The sequence below is a fragment of the Zootoca vivipara genome, chromosome 1, assembly GCF_963506605.1.
Source record: "Zootoca vivipara chromosome 1, rZooViv1.1, whole genome shotgun sequence".
In the NCBI taxonomy this organism is placed as follows: Eukaryota; Metazoa; Chordata; class Lepidosauria; order Squamata; family Lacertidae; genus Zootoca; species Zootoca vivipara.
This window is the reverse complement of record NC_083276.1, coordinates 40,223,323-40,238,388: the sequence shown is the minus strand read 5'-3', so window position 1 is coordinate 40,238,388 and position 15,066 is coordinate 40,223,323. Positions and strand designations below refer to the sequence as shown.

General features: G+C 38.9%; 2 protein-coding genes across 2 annotated transcripts in view; one reads left to right on the top strand and one right to left on the bottom strand.

Moving 5' to 3' along the window:
• Window positions 1-6,130, bottom strand: part of CHRM5 (cholinergic receptor muscarinic 5) — a 58,921-nt gene extending 52,791 nt beyond the window's left edge. The window contains exon 1 of the mRNA XM_035110735.2: window positions 5,676-6,130. The gene's annotated coding sequence lies outside the window, so the exon portion shown is untranslated. The remainder of the gene's footprint in view (window positions 1-5,675) is intronic.
• Window positions 1-15,066, top strand: part of AVEN (apoptosis and caspase activation inhibitor) — a 100,851-nt gene that overhangs the window by 45,674 nt on the left and 40,111 nt on the right. The gene's annotated exons all lie outside the window — the stretch shown is intronic.

Genomic DNA, 15,066 nt, shown 5'->3' with positions numbered 1-15,066 from the left:
TGAATCCATCACTAGGCAAACAGTAAAATTGTTTAAATAACATGATCAAACAAATGAATATGGCACAGGCTTACAACTGGTGAACAGCTGACTCTGGCTTTGATAAGCAGACTTTGTAGCTAGCAAACAGTGATCCAAGGATTAATCAACTGAAAGTGTTAGTAAGAGAAATGTTGTTCTGTTTAAGGAGCAGGCTATTTTTCCTGTATTTCCCCCCCACTGATGACAGATTATCATGTCATTCTTACAACAACCTTAAAATATTTTAATACAAATGCATTTTGCAGTACTGTTTCATATTAATTGTCCCCAGATGTATTTACTGATTTTAATGCAAACATAAGTTTACTGTAAATTTTTAATGACAAGTTTTTTCCCTTATGACATGCAATTCACTTTAAATTAGAAAAACAGCAAAAACGTTGACAGATGGCAAACTTAGAACTAAACAAAAGAATGGGGGGGACTGATTTATCCATTTCTTTGCTATGTATTGATCTTTAACTAAAAACCCCTGCTTTAGTTTCTAGGTAGGAGGAGAGTGGAATGAATGGTATTATCGGATTGTATTTATAGGCTGACAGGTTTCAGTGTTCTCTTTCAGACAAGATTTTGCACAGATATAGTTGAAAATAACTTAAGCTTACTGAACTGTTTAAGAACATCTGGTGTAAGGAGAATGGATGTGCTCTATCAGGGCTGATACATCTGGGCAGAGACTACAGAACTATGGTTCTTCATTTGCATAATTGCTGTAGGTTTAGGATCCTTGGATGTATGGATTCTTGGATTCAGTTTTCAATTGGAAACCAAATGGTCTGCAGTTCTGGAACCATGTGCAAGTTAAGCACCTATGCTCTGATTAATCTTACTGTTAAAAGAGTATGGCATCTTTTAAGGAGTAAAGTTCACTGTCCATTAATTTCCCATTTATGTATAAATTGCTGGACCATAGTAACAAGACATTATGGGTGGTATTCAGTTAAGTTTTACTCAAGTAGACCCACTGAACTTAATTGCCTTCATGATATCATCATGCTCATGACTTTCAGTAAGTTTACTCTACTTCTCCCCTGCATGCGAAGACAGGCTCTGGTGGATTGAGTAGAGAAGACGAATAGGGGGTCCAACAGTCAAGAAGGCTGTTTTTGCATGCGTTGTAGGGGCGGGGTAGATGAGACTCATCAATCTAAGAAGGTAGCCCATCTAGGAGAAGGAAACCTGCAACCAAGCTGGTGCCAAACATATTGCTCTGCTTTCCTCTGGACCACATCAGCGAGGCCGAGCATGGGAGGACCGCCATATACACTGCTCAGGCTGGCTTTTGCCCTGGGGAAGTCACTTTGGTGCTGCTAACATAGTGATTTGACTTCACACCCAGAGGCACACTCCATTGTCTCTCGAGACAGACGAATGCTAATTACACCTGTCATTTCTCTATGAAACTATCAATATTCATCATTTTAAGGGTCTTAACACTCACCACATCCAATAATAAGGCTTAACTTGTCTTACACTTTGTTTGTGGGTGAAAAAGAGCTGTTTATCTATTGTATACATTTCATTTCAGTGGACTACCAGATAGCTAAAGAAAAAATGATTGCTTGGATCTAGACTTCACATCCAGTGAATAGAAATGCTCCTTCGATGCCCCGAAGGTGTTTGATATGGCATTGGGATCCAATGTGGAGGGGAGGTGACTTTTGCCAATGCCCCCTTTCCTTACAGCAGCCTATGCACTCTGAAAATCAGCTTTGGAGGGTATTCCGACTGTCAGGAGCAAATTTTCAAAGAGCACAGTTGGAGGGGATAATCAACAAAAGTTTACTCCTCCCGTCTACCAGTGGGAGCATCCTCTGGACAAAATTCGTCTCGGGGAACACTCCTGCTGGACTCAACCCACCATGTCCTTTTCTAAAAAAAACCCCTAAACTTTACCTTTAAAAAAATCCTCATTGTAATATACTTATGATAAAAGAAACCAGACCTTTTTAGGAAGAAGGGGACTTATTTTGCAATTGTTGGCAAAATGTATACATAGCAAAGGACCAATTTCCTGCCAGTGTCAATTCAGAGGCTGTTGTGGTTGCCTTATTTCTCCACATTTTTGAGAAAAAGTTCTTCCCCACTTTGAATTCTTCAGTGTTACCTCTCCAAGAGCTCCAGAAAGTAGATGGTACCATCTAGGAGAAACTCTGAAATTTTTCCACCTTGAATACCAAGAGTGCTAGGTGATGTGCAGAACATCTAATTATAGGATGCTTTTGTGTTTTGAGGGTTTAATTTCTCCTGTTCTAGTTTCTTTGAGCCACAGTTCTTTCTTGAATCTGACCCCACTCCCCACCCTGGTTTCAGTCTCATGAATTCTCCTTTTTCATAGGACCATTTCATTTCCTAAACTCTTCCTTCCACCCCCAGATTTCCTTCCATTTTTGAAACATTTTAGCTGCACAAACATGAAGCATTATAGATGTTAAGAAAATTGATTAGAAATTTAGAATACAGTATAATAATGGAGAAATTTATGTTCAATTGCCTGTGGTGGCAAATCACTTGCTGACGGGGGTAATAGTCAGTATACTAATGTCTTGCAGCAGAAATGGATTGGAGGCTCCTGAACCATGAAGTGTTTCAGAAATAATAAGGAACTTGGGTTAAACAAAGCAGGAAAAGTCTATTTATATTTGATTTATAATTAGATGGTAATATATAAGCAGGCATATTTAGTAGTAGACTGAAAATGGAAAGCAAAAACCTCTGAACGCCATTCCTGATTCTGGCACTTGCTGAGCTAATTGTCTTGAGCTATGATCAGTTAATGCTGAGCTAATGATCAGTTAACTATTCTTTGAATTAGCTTTTTCCAAGGAGCCAGCAAGCTATTTTACATTTTGATTATAGTTAAAGGACCTGTTAAAAGTGAAGTACTTTTGAAATGCTTTCAGTTTAGACACTGTTTAACATTCATATTAAAATGAATCTCGATGACAGTTTAAATTGGGTCATTATGAGCCATGCCTCGGATGATAACATTATTTAAAACTTTGTCTATACTTTGATTTAGTCACAGGTTAGTGCGTCATTGAATTTGACATGAAATAGGTGCCCCACACTGCTTACTCCAAGGATGGGAAACCTGTGGCCCTTCAAGATGTTGCTGCTCTACAGATCCATCATCCCTGACCATTGACCATGTGGGCTGGTAGCAGTTGGAGTCCGACATCATCTGAGGGGCCATAGGTTTCCAATTCGTGATTTTATACCAGAAGCATCTGAGAATTGGTATAGGTAACATTAGAAGTTGAATATTTATGCTTCAAATTGTACTGCTTAAAAACATACAGATTTGTAAGTATTATTATTGCACTTAATTTGCATATTTTTTGTTTTTCCTTGTGTCTCTTCCCTACGCCCATTTATTAATTGCACCTGACACGAATGTTGGTTGGTGTATCAGATCTGTTAGGCGGTAATATAAACAAGCCCTTAGCGATGTGCATTACATGATATTTATTGGTCCTCAAGTGATAGCATTTAGCAATTGAATATCCTAAATTTAAGGGTAAAGCCATTTGATAAAAACACCCTTCCCATTATTAGTTGCCTGCTGCTTTGTTTTCAAAGCCTTTTTTTTAACCTAAAGTGTTCTTATTTTAAAATATAGAAGTTTACAGTGCATAGGATTTTAGAAGTTTTTCTGTAACTTTTTCAAGTTACTTTTGTAAATGTGTTTATAGTTTTGTTATTTTACAAACTGTATGTGATAGCTGGGTTATGAGTCCTTTTAACACTGCATATTTAATGCTATCTACCATCAAGCTGTTGTTTTACACCTTTGGCAAATAGCAACTTTTTACCTTTTTCTTTGCATTTAGATTAGGTTTCTAGCCCTGTCCGAAGTTTGCAATGGTGAACAGGTGCAGGACCTTGTGTTTTATAGTGTTCTGAAAATAATTTCCACAGTAATTTGCTGCTCGTAACTGAGCAAACTGCAGGAAGCTCTGCTGCAGGGCTGTATTTCAGTGGTCCATCACATGTTTTGCATGCAGAAGATCTTAAGTTCAATCCCTAGCAACTCCAGGTTGAGTGTGGAATTACGAAAGCCCGGAGAGCTCCTGCAAGTCAGTGTAGGGAGTACTGAGCTATATAGACCGCAAGATCCAACTACAGTGTAAGACAGCTTCTTGTGTTCACTTTCACCATTGTATTAAGAGCCCCAGATTTGTAAATGATTGTCTCACATTTGCATCAGCTATGTTTTTTCTGCTGCCACGGAACCCTGGGCGACAGAGAATGTTAGTTGTACTGAGGAGAACTCTAAAATAAACACTTGAAAGTACAGTAGGCAAGCAAAAACACAGTGTCCTTCAAACTAAGATCATTGTTAAAAATCTGGAACAGGAATGCATACTACAAACTTATCTGTTATTATAGGAGTAACAGAGGTCGACAGAAGGGATTTCATAGTTACAGAGGAAGTGCTAGTAATAATATAAAGAGGATTAACCCCTAAAGATGACTCAAGCTCAGCATTTTGGTAGAATCTTCGGCACCTGATGGTACAAGAGCTCCCTCCCAATCTGGGCATTCCTCCTCAGGTTAGCTGTCAAGTTTGCATTGTGAACTACTACAAATCTAAGTCTTTGAGTATGTGAGAAATGTGAAGAAAAGAGATCAGAATAAATTGGGTTATTGTGAAGAAACAAATAAAAGAAGAAGTAGAGACAGGCCATATAATTAAAATATATAACGGGTTTCCTTTAAAATTAAGAGAGTGTGTGTATTTTTATTGTTTTATAGTTTGTATTAAGTAGTCAAATGTTTTACTGAACAGCTTTTGAAGAGATGAAGATTGTGGAGACTTGTAATCACGTATACCTTCACCAAGAACCATTGTAGGCTAACAGTCCTAGTATTTGAACTAATGAATTCTGGTATCTGTGTTCTAGTTTTGAACCACGAAGTGATGTGCAATGCACCACATAAATCCATTTTAGCAGTGCTCTTTGACTATCCACCTCTTTTGGTTTGATCATTTTATATTCTAATTTGAATTAAAATGCATATGCTCAGACCTCATTTGCAGTGCTGCTGAACTCTTACCCTCAACTTGCATTTAAGCTGTATGCTAAGCCTTCATTATTTAACACAGTGCTTTTGCATCAGTTACTATAGTTTCACAGCTAACTATAATTGACACTTTTGGACTCTTTTCTTGGTGTATTTTAAGCATGGGTTTGTCTGTAATAAAATATGCCTTTAAAATGTGATGTTGCCATTGTGTTAAATTCTTTGCTTTAATAGCTAGCATTAAATATTGAAGCACAGTAAATATTACTTTGTAAATAGTTAACTGTGGTGTGGTTTTATAGATTTGGCTGTTATTTCTACATTTCCCAGCTTTTAGCTAAACAGCAATCGAGAGCAATTTGAATCTTGGCAAACAATTATAGGCTAATCAAGTGAGAAGAGTTTAATAAGGTAATTTGGGAAATATAACACATAAAATCAGTTACTTGTACAGTCCAGGACAATATACCTTTAAACATTTAAAATTCAGCCTTGGTGTGAATGAAAACACAACTGAAATTCACTGAGACTGTAGGCACAAAATCAGAGCAATCTTCTTACTGGAAAAGCTAGATTTTTTAATTAAAATAAAATTAAAAACTTACCTAGCAGATGACTGAAGACAGTTTCTGGATTCTGTGTCTCCAAATATTGAGATACACTCTCAAGGTAGGAAGCTTTCTGTATTATAAATGCATTCTGCACACTAGCTTTCACATTTCTTTTTCTCTACTGTGTCTGTCTCATTTGCTGATGCTGCTTCATTTTGTTGCTGCTTGCTTCCAGTTTACTCCCAGATATTCTAAATCCTTGGGTTTGCTCTCTAAATAGTACTTTAAATTCTTCTCTTAAGAGGCTAAGAAAGAGAGTGATGGACTTTGCATCCTCTCAAACAATAGAGGCAAATACATCAATTCTGGTTAATTCGGATGTTCATTATTTATCAAACGTTAATTGAAGGCTTCAGCACTCAGTAAATCCCATTTGCTTTTGTCATGTGAATTCCAATACTGAAAACTTCTCTCTGTTCCAGAAAATCCGGTATATGTCAGTGCTGTACGTTGTGTTGAAGGGCAGGGTAACTGAACTCCAGGTTTTGCCTTAACTTTTCACCTGCATAGCCTGCTTTTGGTAGTGCATGTTGAACAGTCTGCTCTTCTCTCCTTCTGTCAAACACAGATGTGAAATGCTGCTGGCGAACAGGGCAGAAACTCCCAAAGGGTGTAGTGTTGTGTCATATCTGAAGACAGTGAGCATGCATGGCATCAATGAGTTGCTTATATGAGCTATTCAAGTCAGGCACTGAACTGATAGGATGACGTTTCCATACATAATACACTAATTATTTCTTCTGATGGACAGCAATGTCTATTGGTAGGAAGAAAAATCAAATGATGCAATAATGTTTGATAGGTCTGCCCTGTTTGAATGGCTTGCCACACCAGAAAATCTCCTGTTATTAGTGAAATGCAAGTATTGGAGTACCATTTTTCTTCAAGTCTGACTTTTTTTTTAGCTAGCAGGTATTAAAGTGGATCTGAGAAGAGGAGCTACTGAAAATTTGCATTTAAAACAGATTCTTTAAAAATGAAGTCATTGGGTTATTTCAGAATATGTACCTTAAAAAAGATCCTTAACCATGTTTAATTGAAAGTAAATCCACGGATTTTTGTTATTGATGCTTTGGACTGTGAAATAAATGTCATTTCAACCCCCCCCCCCATTGAAATAGATTTCTAGCCCATGAATACTTGTTTGGTTTAATTTTAAAATGAGACATTCCCAATTTACTACCACGTGAATACTGCTCTTTTGAGGTTAGCATGTGTTGAGCCCTTCCTGTTAATGCATGCATAAAACACCCATGTGTTTTTTATTCTCATATATATCGTAGAGATAATTTATTTCAAAGTTAGGTTTGAACATCCCTCTCGCACACTATGAATAGAGAAAATCATTGCTTGGGAAGTGAGAAAAACAACGAAAATATAAGGGATATCATAAGTAATTCATCATTTTGTCGGAGTGCTGTTCTTTAACCTCTGTTTGTTGAATTCTCTCTTCCCTAACCAGCTCATCTGCTTTGGTTGGTTAATTCACAGTTAATGATCACTGTTTATTTAACCCTGTCCTGCATCTTTCCAGTTGATTGGTTTCAAGAGTCATAATCAAAGGCAGAAACTTGGAGCCAGAGTAAGCAATGTGTGTTTTGCCTGTGTTCATGATACTGCGTTTAATGGTGTACCCTCATGAAAATAAACCCTATCTGTGCTCGCACACATATCTGCAGAGGTGTGTGTAGGTAAAGGTAAAGGGACCCCTGACCATTAGGTCCAGTCGTGACCGACTCTGGGGTTGCGGCGCTCATCTTGCGTTATTGGCCGAGGGAGCTGGCGTACAGCTTCCAGGTCATGTGGCCAGCATGACAAAGCCGCTTCTGGCGAACCAGAGCAGCACACGGAAACGCCGTTTACCTTCCCGCTGTAGCGGTACCTATTTATCTTCTTGCACTTTGGTGTGCTTTAGAACTGCTAGGTTGGCAGGAGCTGGGACTGAGCAACGGGAGCTCACCCCGTCGCAGGGATTCGAACCACCAACCTTCTGATCGGCAAGCCCTAGGCTCTGTGGTTTAACCCACAGCGCCACCCGTGTGTATGTACACACACATTAATCTTGGTGAAACCATGGAGGAAACATGATTAAGACATCTTGATACTTAAGAAAACATTCAGAGCTAGGAAATGTATTTGGTTCTTAAGTATTGGCAGTCTTAGAGTTTACTTGTTTCTGTGGGGTGACTCGAACCCATGTTCGGCCTAACCTGAACCTGCCCTTTTCTGATGGCTGAACTGTGCCTTTCATATGGCTGAGTGAGTGAAAGAACTGTCAGGAAAGCAAATATTTTATTTATTTATTTGATTTCTATTTCATCTTTCCTTAAAGGAGATCATGGTGGCGACATATACTTTTTCTCCCCTCTTTGTTTTATTCTCACAACAACCCTGTGAGGTAAGTTAGGCGGAGATTAGTTGGAATGAGCCACACAACAGTTTCCAACTTCCCAAATTACCTTCTCTTTAAGCTGGCAGAAGGCTGTGTCTTGCACATAGACCTTACACAGAAGGGTCTATTAGGAGATTCAGTTGCTGGCATCACTTAGAGGCCAGTCTTCAAGGGGCAAGTGTTCTTGGCACCAGAAAAATTGATTTTGTGACTAAAAATTCATAGTAAAGTTTGGGCTTATGATTGAAAAAAGGTTATTGGAATGAATTATGAATTTGAAAAAAAGGAAACAGGAAAGTCATTTTATTTTTTCCCCCTTTTTCCGATGCACCTTAAAAATATACCCTGAAAATGCTATTATAATGATGAGTTACCAGTAATTTTGTGTTGTGTTTGTAACAGTATATTTTCAACTTTGGTGTGACATGAAGGGATGCCGAATGGGGCAGGTCACGGTGGCATGTTTCTGTATGATATATATTTCGTTGAGATTCATTGCTGCTTGAATAAAATGTTTTAGTTCTTTTGTCTTTGTGAATAGTTGCAACTCAAATGAATAGAATAAGCCTCTCACTTTTTTGTTAGTTTTTGTTCTGTGGCTTTTTGGGGGGAGGTATTGCTTCTGTATGGTAATTCATTATTTCAGTTGGAATAGTTCTACTCTGTGAACTGAATATGTGATTATCATTCAACTAAATTAAATCTGTCTTTAAAGCTGTAATTTGATCAGTCACTTTAGTTTCTTGCACATTATATTAGTTGTGTCTAAAGAGAATCAGTAAATGTTTGTAAAAATTTATGTATCCTTTTTAGCACGATACTTTTGTTTTATTTTTAATTAGACATTAAGTTAAGATTGTCCTCTGTCCTCTTGTCCATCTTGTCAACGACAAGACGACAGAGGACAAGATGGTTGGACAGTGTTCTCGAAGCTACGAACATGAGTTTGACCAAACTGCGGGAGGCAGTGCAAGACAGGAGTGCCTGGCGTGCTATGGTCCATGGGGTCACGAAGAGTCGGACACGACTAAACGACTAAACAACAACAAAAGTTAAGATTGTTAAAGCTTAGTTCTTTTGTGAACAAAATCAAGCATTCCTTTAAAAAATATAATATAATTTTGTATTTGAAGCATCCATACCTCTTTTTAAAATTGTAAGAATAATCTGTGATAATAGTGAACGAGAACTTTGCTTTGCAAAATGGAAATAAGCATGGAGTAAAGCAAACCAGACTGGAGAAGTAGCATACATTAAGTAAAAATAAAAATAATTCCCCTACAGCCAATTCAATTATGAAGGGCCACCATCCTTCTAAGTTTTTCTTGTTACTTCTGTTTGTATAGTTAGTGTAACTTGAGAAATGGAACTATTTAGAACCCTCCAAGCAAATACGTTTAGCTGCAGGCAACTTCAAATGTGTAGTGGAGTACCACACCTTCCTCTGCAGCTTGCAAACAAGGGTACACTGACACTACTCAGCTGCTCTTTCCTCATGAGAGGGATTTTACAGTATTTGGGCTGGAGCAGAGTGAGGCTGTCATACAAGAGACCTCTTATCTTCTAGAATGGCAGTTGACTGGGTGAGAAGGTATGCACGCATCTTTCAGATGCTGCTTTTAGAATATGGGATGTCAGGTGTTGGGTGTGCAATTGCAAAGGATGCTACTCCAGAAGTACCACCAGCAGCTAAAAGTGAGCTCCTAATTATTCCTTTGCAAGTAGGGCTCACCGATGGCTACTGGGAGCAGGCCTCACTGAGAGACTGCATAAGGGAGTTCTCCATTGGGAACTCTGTAGTTCAGCTGCTAGGTGCTGTTAGTGACCCCCCCCCCCTTGTCCTTTTGTGGTTTGAATTCAAACTCCCTGCAATCAGACTTTAATCAGCTGATTGGCAGTTGCCGTGAGCCCCTTTGAAGTTGGCACCTGAAGTCATAATGGTGTCAGGTGATTGGTAGGCGTGTGGCTCTGCCTACTTGTCAAAGTTAACCCACTTGGGATGGTAGGAATCTGGCCCACCGGCTGAATCTAATTTCCCACCACCATATTGGCAAACTACACCTTTGTGACTTTGAGGAGCCAGTTGTGTTAGGAGCTTCTGAAAAAGAGGTAGATAAAATTGGCTTTTATTTTGTAACCAGATTCCATATATACCATGTATTATAAACTGCCAGGGGGGGGGGGAGAAGTTCAGGAATTTGGATAAGTGATATTGCCAACATTTGAAATTGGAAAGCTCCTAAAGGTGAACTTATGCCAATGCAAGTGAAGCAGAAACTGGATGAAACGGACATGGCTCATAATGTGAGTGGCTGGGGAAACCCAACCAGATGGTTGGGGTATAAATTATGATTATGAGTTCACCATGGAACCAGGACTGACTACCACCATCCCTGCCCTCCTAATGCCTAAAACCTAGCTGGTGATGGCAACAAGCCACATGGAGCTCTTTGTGCGTATATACCATTGTGCTTGACAATTGTTCTTAAGCTCTCTGGTGGTCTGGAAGTGGCATGTCCCAGGTTTCCTGGCACTGTGGTGCTGCCATTTCAGTGTTCTAGATACGAAAGAGTAATGTAGGCCTTGCAGAAATTTCGCTTCAGATTGCTTAGTAAGTTTCAAGGGACGAAAAGTGGGTGGTTGGGCAAGGCTCAGGGTCTTGTGGTGGTTGGATCCAGCATGCTGTTCTTACTGTGAAGAAGCAGGTGCTTATGGGGAACCCTCAAGCAAGACATGAGTGCACCAGCCCTCCCTCCACTTGTGATTTCCAGGAGCTAGTACTTAGGCCAGCAGTGGTGGTAGCACATGACTACCATGACTAGTAGTTTAGGTTCCATTGTGACATCTTTGGTAGAATGGCAGAGTCTAAACTTCAGAATGGGCTCCAAAACACTGGATTCTGAGTTTTGGAAAAACAATGTAGCTTAGTCAAGGCCATTCTGAATTAAACTTGGGGAAGGATTTGCCATCACTAGTTGAGATTCTATCTGTGATGTCACTTTAACATTTTTTTAAAGATCAGTGGTAGGAATGTCAGACCTTTAATGAATTTTAATAACAGGATTATGTTGTTGGCAGGATTACAACTATGCATGTTCTATGTCTTTTTCTCTGACTCTTCTAGTTGCCATAACAACTTGATTGTACCATAGAATTTCCTGCTTGTAGTTAAGGTTTTTTCTGCACTGCTGTTACGGAATATATGTATTTTAGGAATTTATCATTTATACCCATACCCTCCAAGTGACAAGGTACACTGTTCATTCAAATAATGAAGTGGGTGGTCTATGTTGACTAGTATGGCAGAGAAAACAGGACCTTTCACATAGAATGTGATTGTGCATATTAGGGGCTCATCAGGAAAGGAAAATATGGGTAGCTCCTTAAGAAGTTTTTTAAAAAAACCAAACTGGAAAGACCAAACTGCACTCAATATGTGCACCTTCATTTAAAATTTTGATGGGGTTCAGAAGTATCTACGGCAAACTAAAGAGGCTAACCAGTTCTTAGGAATCTAGATACATAGGAAAGTGCCTTATACCAACCAAACTAGTTGGCTGTCTAATGTAGTATTGTCTACATTGACTGGCAGTGGCTCCCCAGAGTCTCAGGCAAACTTCTTTAACATTGCCTGCTATCTGATACTTGTATGAATCTAGAGCAGGCACCCCCAAACTTCGACCTTCCAGATGTTTTGGACTACAATTCCCATCTTCCCCGACCACTGGTCCTGTTAGCTAGGGACATGGGAGTTGTAGGCCAAAACATCTGGAGGGCTGCAGTTTGGGGATGCCTGATCTAGACTATTCTACATGCAAAATGTATGTTCCATCATTCTGTGAATGTGTTTTTCCTAAGCGTCAAGGCTTGAGAAATCCTTGGAAATCTTATTGAATCTGAACTGTTGTAGTATGATTACTTAATATTCTTATATTATGCTTGCAATTAATTTTTTATAAATTCCCTGGAGTCTCTTCTGTCAGACAAGGAGTGAAGGTTGAACGTCTAAGCTGGAAAAGTTTAAATAAAAAATATGGAAAAGAAATTACCATAATGTGGAAAAAGAAGGTTTATTTGAAAATTTGCACAACAAATATCTTGGTAAAATTGGAGTGACTAGGAAATTATGGAGTTTCATTCATATTGCCTTTCAAGAACAAGTACAGTTTTAACTTATTTAAAAAATGATCTGTAGAGTATAGATTTTTATTCTGGGTTCATGTGGAAGTGATGGTGCAGAACTGCATAATTACAGGAGTTGTTTTTTAAAAAACAAACAAAACTATGCATGTACTAGCAATTTATTATCCCATCACAAATCCAAAAGGGCTAGATCTGAATTCTCATTTTGAACAAAGGAAAAATAATTCTGATCTTCCGTTGCTCCCTAAAGAATGAATTAGAGTTTTAATTAATGGAAGAATTGTATTCGCAGTTAATATAATTCTTGCCTTTAGAATTAGAGTATAATAGAATGGTACAGAACAATGATCTTTAAAGGTATTTATCATCCATTTCAAAGTGAATTGTGTTTGTTCAAGAGAATTACAAAATCCTGTTTTTAAAGAGTGCTACAATTTATGCCATCACAAATTTTCTAATATCCCTGTCGGTTGCTACGTGACTTTCATATGCCTGACTGCTACTCTTGTATATGTTAGAAAGGGCTCTAGGGTACATCATCACATGGTCTTAAGGTGGGGTGGGGAAACTGTCATCTGCAAACCAATACTGGCCCACCCAGTGGTCCAGTTTGCACTGCATGCCCATTTTTCAAACCACACCCAGCTGTCAATCAGCTGGTGTGGGCAGATTGGCAGGGATCAATTCTGTGTTGGCAACTTGTGACTGTTCCCAGCAGAGAGCAAGCACCCTCAGCCAAACTGCAAGATTTAACTTCAACTTGAAAGCTGAATTTGATTGTAAGAAAGTCTCTTAAGTGGTTTACAACTCCCCCCCCCTAAAACAGACATTAAAATTATTGATAAAAATAAGGCTTTTTAAAATATTCAAAAGTTTATTAAAATCAGCAGGTGCTGGAAAGGAATAAAACACATGTAACATCTTCATATCTTGATAGGGTTGCTTAAAGAAAAAAGGTTTTAAGGAGGTGCCTAAAAGCGCTGTTAGTTGTCTCCCATGTTACAGATGCCAGGCTGGCTTCAGTTAGGAATTGGACATTTAGTGTCACCAGTCCCATGCTGTGGAACACTCTTCCAGCAGAGATTCAGCAAGCATTCTTGCTTTTGACTTTCAGGCACCTCTTGAAGACCTGGGTGACTGTTTCAAAAAAAACTGGAGTAGCCAGTCATATTAATAATTACTTTGTTTTCTCTGTAATCAGTCACAGGCAAGGGACTGAGGAGTCCCTTGGGAGGAAAGGTAAAGATGTTTCCCAGGAAATGCAAATTTTGATTTATCCGTGTTACTGGTGGTAGATGCTTTCTGAAGGGATGCCCCTTTGTTACCGTCCTCTGATTAATGAATACTAAATAAGGGTCTCTACTCGAACAAAGTATGGTTAGGTTCCAGGGACATTCATTCATTCATTCATTCATGGTATTTAAGGTAAAGGTAAAGGGACCCCTGACCATTAGGTCCAGTCGTGACCGACTCTGGGGTTGCGTGCTCATCTCGCATTATTGGCCGAGGGAGCCGGCGTATAGCTTCCAGGTCATGTGGCCAGCATGACAAAGCTGCTTCCGGCAAACCAGAGCAGCACATGGAAACACCGTTTACCTTCCCGCTGTAGCGGTTCCTATTTATCTACTTGCATTTTGACGTGCTTTCGAACTGCTAGGTTGGCAGGAGCTGGGACCAAGCAACGGGAGCTCACCCCGTCACAGGGATTCGAACCGCCGACCTTCTGATCAGCAAGCCCTAGGCTCAGTGGTTTAGCCACAGCACCACCTGGGTCCCTTATGGTATTTATATACCACTTAATTACTGAACTCTTGAAGCATCATACTATGAACATCATACTATGGATAGAATCAATTACAATTAATCATAAAAACAGGAAAGTTCCTTAAAATGCCAGTTGGAAAGGAAAGGTCTTTTGTCAGGCACCTGAAGTTCAAGAGGGAGATGGGATGGGGTCTGTCTAATCTCAGCTGCCTTATAAAAACAAAATAAACGAATCTAGCAAAAAATAAGTTCAAACCTTAAGTGCCGGACTGTATATATATATATTTTTAAGTGTCTATGCATGTGCTCAGAGAAATGAGTGTGGTGCCATTGCAAAGAGTCAGAAGACTGGAACTCAAGCTAAATATACTGATATCAGGGAAATCTCTAGGAATTCCTGCCAAATATTCTCTCCCCAGTAGCTGTTGCACACATGACTTCCCCCACAATAACCTTTACACATAATGGATCATGAAACTGCAATTTTGTTTTGTTTTGTTTTAATGAGGTTTATAGTTGAAGGTATTACATTTATATCATTCTGTTTTATTATATGAAGCATATACCGTGTGAACCATTTTGAGCTTCTTATTGGAAGGAAAAGGTAACTCTTAAATAATCCTTCCAGCAATGAAAAATTGTTGCTATTCTGATTTGTTTCTGTTCAGGAGAACAGAATAGCTTTTTGTTTGGCTAATTAAAACTGACGTTGATCTTTTACCATTTTAAGAGATGCTCTTATCTATACAAACACCTTGTTGTATAATCTATTTTGAAGGTAGCCCAAGCGGGGGCAGACTGCTATAACAAAGTTTCTTCTGCTGAACCAAAGAACTATCTCGTTTGCAGATTTGCTTCTAGCAGTGGAAAAAATGTTGGTTTAGATGTAAAAATAAGACCGAAAATATTGGACAGCGTTTGCCACAATTCACAAACCATACTGACAGGAACAGTTTGTCCTTCAGGATTCAGCCAGGGCAGGGAATGTATTGAAGAACTATTAATAGCATTACAGGTAAACCTTGGGGTTTATAATGGACTATTTCAAATTTTTGGAAGGATTTAGCCCATAACATTTGGTAGAAT